Consider the following 9,217-nt stretch of genomic DNA (forward strand, 5'->3'; position numbering starts at 1 on the left):
TAGGTAACCTTGTCACCTTCAGCTACATTCGCAGAACGCAGCTTGTGAGTGATACTACGGAGCCAGTCATCTGCATCGAGTGGTTCAATGGAATGATGGAAGGTAGGTGGTTTCAAACCAACGAAATCATAGATGGTCGCTGACTCTTTGCACTGGGGTGCGGTGTTCTCCTCGATACATGCTAACAAGCGGTTGAACTCATGCTTGTTCCTCTCCATCTCTAACATGAACTCTGCCAACGAAGACTGATTGGGAGGATCCTCATCCCTACCATCTTCGTGGTTCCGGCTACGAGCAACAGAACTTCGGTTAACCGGCAACATCCTAAAGAACAAAACCAAGGAAAACAAGGATGGATTCAGCATCAACTATAGGATGCAGAAGGTAGCATAAGAATTTAGTATCTCTCAAACTCCTATGACAATTCCGGCAGCATAATGGCAGTAAAATGCTCAAAATGAGACATTCTGCATAAGACGGGGTAGCACCATACTCAACATCATCACTCAAGGTTCTGAGATATACTAGACAGACTACACCGGAAGTACTTGAAAACTGGAATATGACTCTGATCAACCAATCCTATGGGACTACGGAGTAGTAACACGTGATCCTGATAGACAGAAGAGGAAGCCTAGTTCCTTAACCCCGTAGGAAAGATAGGATGACTCAGATCAGAAGGGCATGAGGTATAAGGAGTAAAAAGAGCCTTACGTTCCCTTACACAATCAATTCCCTTACATAACTAAAGAATTTCTAGACTCAACTTCGACCAGGTTGGCTTGGAAATCCTACAGGCAGTCAGGCTCTGATACCAAAGTTGTCGGGACCCCGATTCCAAGTCACATCGATCTAGCCGGTAACACCTCATATCACTTTGCGGCCTCACGCACGGTATCCCCACGGGTGTCGCCTTACCATGGCCAGGGACCGTTTGCGCCTTTTGGCTCACGTATATGATTGTGTCGCTAGCATCCATATGACAGAGAACCCGGTCCGACATGGCTAGTCATGAACCCAAAGCGGCACTAACCTATGGGGACAGGCATACATGATTCACATCGAGCATGTCGGTCAGCAGCGTGTCAATCCGGGCTGTAGCACTGGGCTAACAGTACTCCGAGGAACCCGGGCTGTAGTAGGCTAGGTAGGACTCCAGATGTCACCGCGTGACATTTCCCCGAAGGGACAGACACAGGAACGAAGTGAAACACATGCCGGCCAGTCAAGTGTCCTGAGCAGTAGTGCTGGGCTAGCAGGACTCCGGTGAACCGGGCTGTAGCGGACTACTATGGCTCAAGGAAGCACTAGACTACATTTCCCCATAAGAGAGGCTACCAAGGATAAACAACTAGATTATCGGATCCCACACATAGAAATGCACGTCACACGTATGCATAACATGCAAGTATGTGCTGTACAACATGTCATCACAACATAACGCAACTCATATAGATAAAGGCCCAGAAGAGCCACATAGCATTAAATAGAAACAGGGGTCACATGACCCATCATTCAGAGCATACAAGCAACGGCAGCATTACAAGTCTGAGTACAGACAACTACAAAAGAAAAAGGCTGAGAAGCCTGACTATCTACAAGTCCCTCCCAAGGGTACAAGATCGTAGCTGAGGTAACAAGCTACTCGTCGAAGTCCAAGCGGTACTACTAGTGAGACATATGTCTCACCTGCAAAACATAAATAAAGCAATGTGAGTACAAAGGTACTCAGCAAGACTTACATCAGATCCTATCATACATGCATTTGCATCAAGAAGGTAATGTGGGGTTTAGTTGCAGCAAGCCAGCTTTGACTCAGTGGCTATCCTGTTCTACGACAACAAGAAACTTCTTTGAGGTGAGGCAGCGCACACGAGTCCACTAATCACCACATCAATACACTACTATGGATTCATCCTCGTCTCCTTATGAGAAGGCCATCCATAGCACTCACACTTGTCTTGAGCATTTTAGATATCCACCTTAAGTTGTCTATTTACCACGTAAGCATCCAAGAAGTCCATAACCGAGGACACGGCTATTCGAATAGATCACGATAACCCTGCAGGGGTGTACTTCTTCACACACGCTCTCACCACTTATCACCATATACACGTCATGTATCTCAGCAACCTTCAAGCGGAAGCCTGGCGAGGGTGTCGGCCATGACCTGACTAACCACACAAGACTCTAGTCCAGGTTTATCGCCTATTCGGGTTCCATCTGCAAGGAGATCCAGCCGGGGTTTCGCTCACGGCCCCAAACGATGTCTACAGGGTTCCCGAGCCCACCATCCGGGTGCCACTCGGTACACCGGGCCACGTGTGCCTAGTCTGTCCCAAGTCCACCCTGCCGGGTGCCACTCGGTAGAAAAATAGCACTACCTACAAACACCAGAAACTATTTGCAACTCCTGGACAGAGATCAAGGCGGTTAATAAGTCGAGAGAGCTTGGAGCGCCCGGAGCCCAATGTGTGGTAGTAGCTAGTCATTGGACAACTTACACAGAACTCAGTTCTTAAGGACGGTCCCAATGAGACAACCCACCATGTACTCCTACATGGCCTCTCACCGCTACCTTTACCAAATCGTGTTCACACGCTTAACTCTCAGCACCGGATCATATCGTAACACTCCAATTCATTCCCGATGAATCAGACCTGACATACTCTAAGCAATAGCAGGCAAAGGATGGTAGGAACACAATATGGCTCAATCAACTCCTACACATGCTAGTGGGTTTTAACTATTTACTGTGGCAATGACAGGTCATGCAGAGGAATGGGTTCAACTACCGCAGCATAAAGTAGCAGTTGAATCGTTGTTGTCCTAATGCAATAAATGAGAGCAGGAGCGAGAGAGTAGGTTTGTATCGGAATGAACAAGGGGCTTGCTTGCCTGGTAGATCAACAGGGGGGCACTGCTCCTCAGACAGGTACTCTGGAGCACTCTCCGGAGCAGGACCTATCGAGAAGGAACGGTGTCGGCAATCAATACACAATCATATGCAACATTATGATGCATGAACATGGCATGAGTATGTGATGTGTTTTGAGCGAATGCATTTAGCATTCTATTTGGATGAAGTCCATTTGAACCAAAGTTTCAAATGCAACTCCAAAATAAGCCCTTAAATATGTGATTTATATGTTTTCATATATACAGCATGTATAGATTGGTTTGTCATGCATGAAAATGGTAAAGATGGATAGATTGAATTTTTCTGATAATTTTTCGTATATAAATTATTTCAATCTGAGCTACGGTTGAATTTCTGTGAATTTTTGAAGTTTTGGCTAATTTCTGGAATTTCCTTTTTTAGAATAATTCCAGAAATCATTTATTGCGTCAGCTTGAGGTCAGCACTGCATCAGCAGTCAACCTGGGTCAAACCTAACGTGTGGGGGCCGCACGTCAGTGTCATAGTTAGTTTAACAGATGGGTTATTTCTAATCTAATTTAGATTAGTGGCGCTGGGGCCCAGTGTCAGTGTCTCTAGGGGGCTAGTTAGTGCCTAACTAAGATGCCACGTCAGCCCGCCGGAGTTCTGGCCGGCGGCGACCAATAGCGCGGCGGTGACTCGCCGGACTTGCGCTACGAGCGGCATCTGGGCACGCGAAGACTACCGGGGCATAGCCCGTCGTCGTCCGCATCCAGGGGAGCTGGTGGGAGGCTGCAGGGGTGCCGGAGCTCATCGGAGAGGGGCTCGAGGCGGTGGCCAGAGCACGAGTCCAGGAGGGAGCGGGCTGCGGGGCATGGAGAGGCCACCCGAGGGGCTCAGTGGCACCCTCGTGGCACCAGGAGCACGATGGGGTGCTTGGTTTGGGCGGAGGCGGGCCGAGACGACGACGGTGACATGGACAGCGGCGAAGCACTATGGCCATGGCAGGGGAACGATGCTACAGCGCGCAAGCGACTAAGCGGAGAGGGGGGAACGGTGGCGGGGCTCACCGCGGATCCGGTGGAGGCGTCAAAGAGCTCGGGGGAGGTCCAACGGCGACGAATTTGACAGCGGCAATCCGCGACATCGACGAGGAAGACGACATCGGGGGCAGCTCTACAGGGCGTGCCGGCTTGCGTGAGTCGTCGGAGAGGACGAGGAGGACAGCGCGGAGCTAACGGGCTTGTCGGAGAGGCGAGGCAGTGACGGTGGCCGTGGCAACGGTGAACGGTGGCGACGGAGCCGTTCAAGGGGGGGGGGTGAGAGAGAGAGGTCCAGGGGAGGGGATGAGCCTAGGGGAGAGTGGGAGAGGGCCGAGGGGAGTGCGTGTCGCCCTCGGGTGCCTCCAGCGGCGAGCAGGGAAGCAGGAGGTGGCCGGCGTGTGCTCGCGCGCGGCAGCCATGCGCGCGCTGTCCTTCTGTCAAAGGAGGAAGAAGACCGGGGAGCCCCTGGTGGGCCGGGCCACTTCTGCCAGGTAAGGCCCAGGTGAGGTGCACAGGTAAGTTTCTCCCTTTTTTCTATTTTGTTTCTGTTTTCTATTTTCTGTCATTTGTTTTGACTTAGTAATAATACTAAACCATTTTATTTAATTCTGTCAAATTTTGCAGGGACCTAAGGGATTAATCCAAAGCCCCTCACCAAAATTCATAATTTTTGGACATATTATATATATACTAAATATATATCCAAAGCAAATAATTACTAGATTAATTCCAAATGCCCAAAATAAATACTTGTGAGCTCTTAAAAATATTGATTTGATTTTTATCTCTGTCCAATATTCTCAGAGAGCAACATGAGCATTTCCTTGGACCCTTTTGGAGAAATTTTTACTTGCGTCATTTTCAGAAATGATTCTGAGGGTTTCACAAATCCCCATTTCAAATTTAAATGGAACTTAAACATGATGCAAACATGAAGGCTAGCCTAGGTCATACCAGAACTAGGGACGTGACAGTTTGCAAGAGGAAATGTAGACGTCACAAACAAATTTGTCTTTCAGTCTGTACTGAATGTTGGCCAAGAGAAACATCCATGTTAGTAGGAAGAACATATGTTTTTTTCTAGATCTTTGCTTTTGGAGCTACATATTTGTATATGATCTATGAATCATTGAGATGCGTTAACTTGTTGATCTTATGTATGGGAATCGTACTACTTAGTTTTAGTTGCGACGCAAGATCCGAAGTGGCTGATCTTTGCTTTTGGAGCTACATATTTGTATATGATCTGTGAATCATTGAGATGCATTAACAGTTACTTATTTATATTCGCTCAGTGTTTACAAGTTACTGAGCGATCACTAGCTAGCCTACAAATGCGCTCCTGGCAGTTTTATTTGCGACGCAAGATGCAAAGTGGCAGTTTTTTGAATAAAAATGCCTACCTCTGAATAAACTGACAGGCTACACTATCGATCCTACACGGATAAAAATGCCTACCTCTGAAGAAACTGACAAGCTACACTATCGATCCTACACGGATAAATAGCGGATCATGCACGTACTACCTCCTTTCCGGTTTGCAGGGCTCAATTCAAGAAATGACCTACTCGATCCTACACGAATAAATAGCGGATCACGCACGTACTAGTACCTCCTTTCCGGTTTGCGGGGCTTAATTCAAACCTCTCACCAACCAAGGTACTCCCTCCGTCCGGGATTTATTAGTCCTGTGAGCAAAGCAGCAAGACCAAGGCATGGCAATAATTAACGGCATGCAAAAGTTTAAGCCTAATTAATTCCAGCGATTTAAGTGGCTGCATGCGTGCCCTCGGCTGTGACGCGTTGCATGTTGCTTCGCGTATTGCCTGCGAGCGATTCTGAGTGCCTGCATGCAGCCGGCCGTAATTGAGGCAGCTAACTGATGCGAAAAAGATACGCTTTAAATCCGTGGAAACATTATTGACAATGAGGGAGATGATTCGAGTGCACTCGTTTGACCGCTATGCCGGCGTGCGACCCAGACGGGACGGGATGGCACAATCATAATTTTAGTTTCTCTAGTTTTCCACGGCAAGCTGGCGCGCTAAGCCATTATGCATTGAATTCCGATGACCGTCGCGCTACCTTCCGCCTATAAGTAATGTTTCCCAGCCTTCTCAGGTGCCACCGTGACCCAACTCGCCATATCCTCATAAGTCCCCACCGGCCCGACATCGCTCGCCACGTCCGCCATGCCCCCGCCCATCCGCGGTAGGCGACGCCGGAGGCGGTCACCGCCGGAACTAGTGTTCGGGTTTTCACGGGAAAGCAGACGGAGGGAGGAGGCATTCTATCTGTCTTTAGATGGCAATGCGGAGATCGTGGAGTTGTTGGAGCGCGACCACATGGCGGAGGAGCAGGAGTTGTTGGAGCGCGACCGCCTGGCGGAGGAGCAGCGTATCGCCGATTTGCACCGCCAGCGGGACATGGAGCAGCAGCGCACCGACGCTCTAAGTCGCGAGCAGAGCGCCCGCAACTGGGCCGACTACGTGGAGGCCGGTGCCCGACAAATATCCCTGGAGGCTGTCGGGCACACACACTTTCGCGACGCCGATTTTTACCACCAGCTCGTCAAGTGGGTTTCCCGCTTGGAAGCCGAAGCTTCGGTGGACCACGCCGGCATGGAAAGGGCCAACGTGCGCGAGCAACGCGCCCTATCGCACCTCTGGCAAGTCCGAGGCGAGGCGGAGGACACCAGTACCGGCGTTTAGCATGGACAGCAGATGGCGGCCGGCATCGTCTAGTTAGCTAAGAGTAAGTTAGTACTTGTACGCTACTAGAGTGTTAGTGGGAGTAGATAGTTAGCTTGGCTATGATGGTCGTCAACGTGGAAGTTCAGTACTCCATATGTGGATCAGATCTGTTACTTTGCTCTGAATGTTGAACTTTCTGTTTGAACATATGGAATGGGCTATTATTTTTTAAATGGGTTGTATTTGTCCTCCACGGTTTAGAGGCTGACTTGTGGGCCTAGCAAGTTGACGCGTACACAATCAGGAGATGATTGTACGTGGAGAGGATGACAGCAGGGACCCACCAAGGTCATGGCAATATGCAAGCAAGTGCCTCCTTATTTCAAGCCAATAAAAAATGACTCCTCCTAGTGGATTTCTGACATCTGGGTCCCATGCCATTGTCAACGTAGTCAATAAACGAGAGAATTGCACAACGAGCGGCTGACACCAAGGACCCAGCAGCTCGCCCAGTTATTTTTGTTTTGGGTTAATTTGATAAATGCCACTCCAAATCTGGTGTATCCGAGAAATGCCACTGCAATTTTCAAACTTTGAAAAATGCCATTTCATGCCATTTCTAGTGGCATTTTTCGAAGTCTGGAGTGGCGTTTTTCAAAGTTTGCAAACTGCAGTGGCGTTTTTCAAAGTTTGCAAAAATTGTTGTGGCATTTTTCAAATTTTGGAAATTGCAGTGGCATTTTTATGAATCGCCATAATTGGAGTGGCATTTATCTAATTTGTTTTTGAGACGGAAGAAGGGTGTCAACTGGGTTGTGCGGGACACTCTGGCCTGTCTAGACAGCCTTTTCTTTTATGTTTACCACAGACCAGCCCTGTAGTTTTTTTTCTTTCAGAAAATGGCTAGCCCAGTTCTTTTGTGATTTGTCAAGTAAGTCGCTTTATCAGGCCTGTTGGGCTGCAAATCTTTCAAGAAAAGGAGAGCTTCATTCGGCTGGCCGAGAAAATGGCCTATCAGTAATGAGAAATGGGCTGTACATTTTTAAAACACATCAAACATGCAATTATTTTCAGATATCTTTTTTTTTCATTTCGAGATTTTAAATTGCATTGATTTTTATGCGTGGACAATTTATTGTATTTTATATTGATATACATTTATTTTTAAAATCAGTCTGAATGTGACTCGAAATTTCAGGATTAAAAACAGTTCAAACCGCACCGACATATGCAAAATTTCGTATAATTTTTTAACCATGGCCATAATATGGGCTGTAATGCTAACATAAAGAATATGGGCTCCAAAAAACCCATAAGAATTAGCAAATGGGCTGTAAATTATTTGAAATAATGGCAGATGGGCTGTATGCTGTTTTCCACAGATTTGAGGCTTTCCACAGATGGCCTGTATACTGTTGGATGTCCATCCAACGGCCGTTGTGCTTCTTCAATCTCTACTCTTCCTGCTCCAGCCGCTCAAACAAGCGCCGGCGGGACTGCCTCCCTCCTCCCCGCGGCCAGCTGTGCTGCCACGCAGGCCTCACTACCCCACCGTACTCCCATCGCTGGCCTAGCCATCCCTCTACTCACCCACACCTGCTGTTATTCTCCGACGACGGCAGACGAACCAGTAAACCCTCGTACAGTCGTACTCCCCTACGCGTGGGAAACAAAACAACTGCCGAGTCTTCCCTACCTCTGTGTCGTTCCCTTCCTAGGCCTCGTCGTCGTCCACCGCCCTGGTGCTCTTGGCGTGGCATGGTCAGCGTGGTCAATGACCGACATGCATCTGAAGTGGACTGTACGTGGAGAGGCTGACAGCTAGGTCCACGACCGCACCCAAGGAAATGCCTCCTTATTACGTGCAAAATAATGATTTCATCTACCTGACATCTGGGACCCACCGAAACGGCCTCTGTATTTCGCGAAAAAATGTTACCGCCGCTGACAGCTCGGACCCACCAGCTATATCTTCGCACGCAAGGAAGTGCCTCCTTATTACGCACAAAAAAATGAATACCCCCCTGCTAGCTGGGACCCAGTATAGTGGGCCTACTAAGTTGACGGGGACAAAGGGCTTTGTCAACTTAGTCAATATGCACGGTTCTTACTCGATTGACCATACGATGTCTATCCAACGACCGCAGTGCTTCTTCAACCTCTGGTCTTCTTGCTCCAGCCGCCCAAAGCAGTGCCGGTCGTGCCGCCTGCTCCTGCCTCCCGTGGCCGGTTGTGCTGCCGTGGAGGCCTCACCGCCCCCATACTACTCCCACCGCTGGCCAGGACATCCCTCCACTCCACTCACCCACACCCCCTATTATTCTGCGGCGACGGCAGCGCAGCCAAACCAGTGAACCCTCATACTCCTCTCCGCGTGGGCATCCACTGCCGCATCTTCCCCGGCTCTGCGTCGTCCCCTTCCTACGCCTCGCAGTCGTCCACCGCCGTGGTGCTGTCAGCGCGGCGTGGTCAATGTGGTCAACGACCGAATTCCATCGGAAGAATACTGTACATGGAGAGGCTGACAGCTGGGTCCACGACAGTCGCAAGGAAGTGCCTCCTTATTGCGGAAAATAATTATTCCTCCACCTGACAGCAGG

This window comes from Triticum urartu, chromosome 3A (genome assembly GCF_056163025.1).
Source record: "Triticum urartu cultivar PI428250 chromosome 3A, HENAU_Tu73, whole genome shotgun sequence".
NCBI lineage: Eukaryota > Viridiplantae > Streptophyta > Magnoliopsida > Poales > Poaceae > Triticum > Triticum urartu.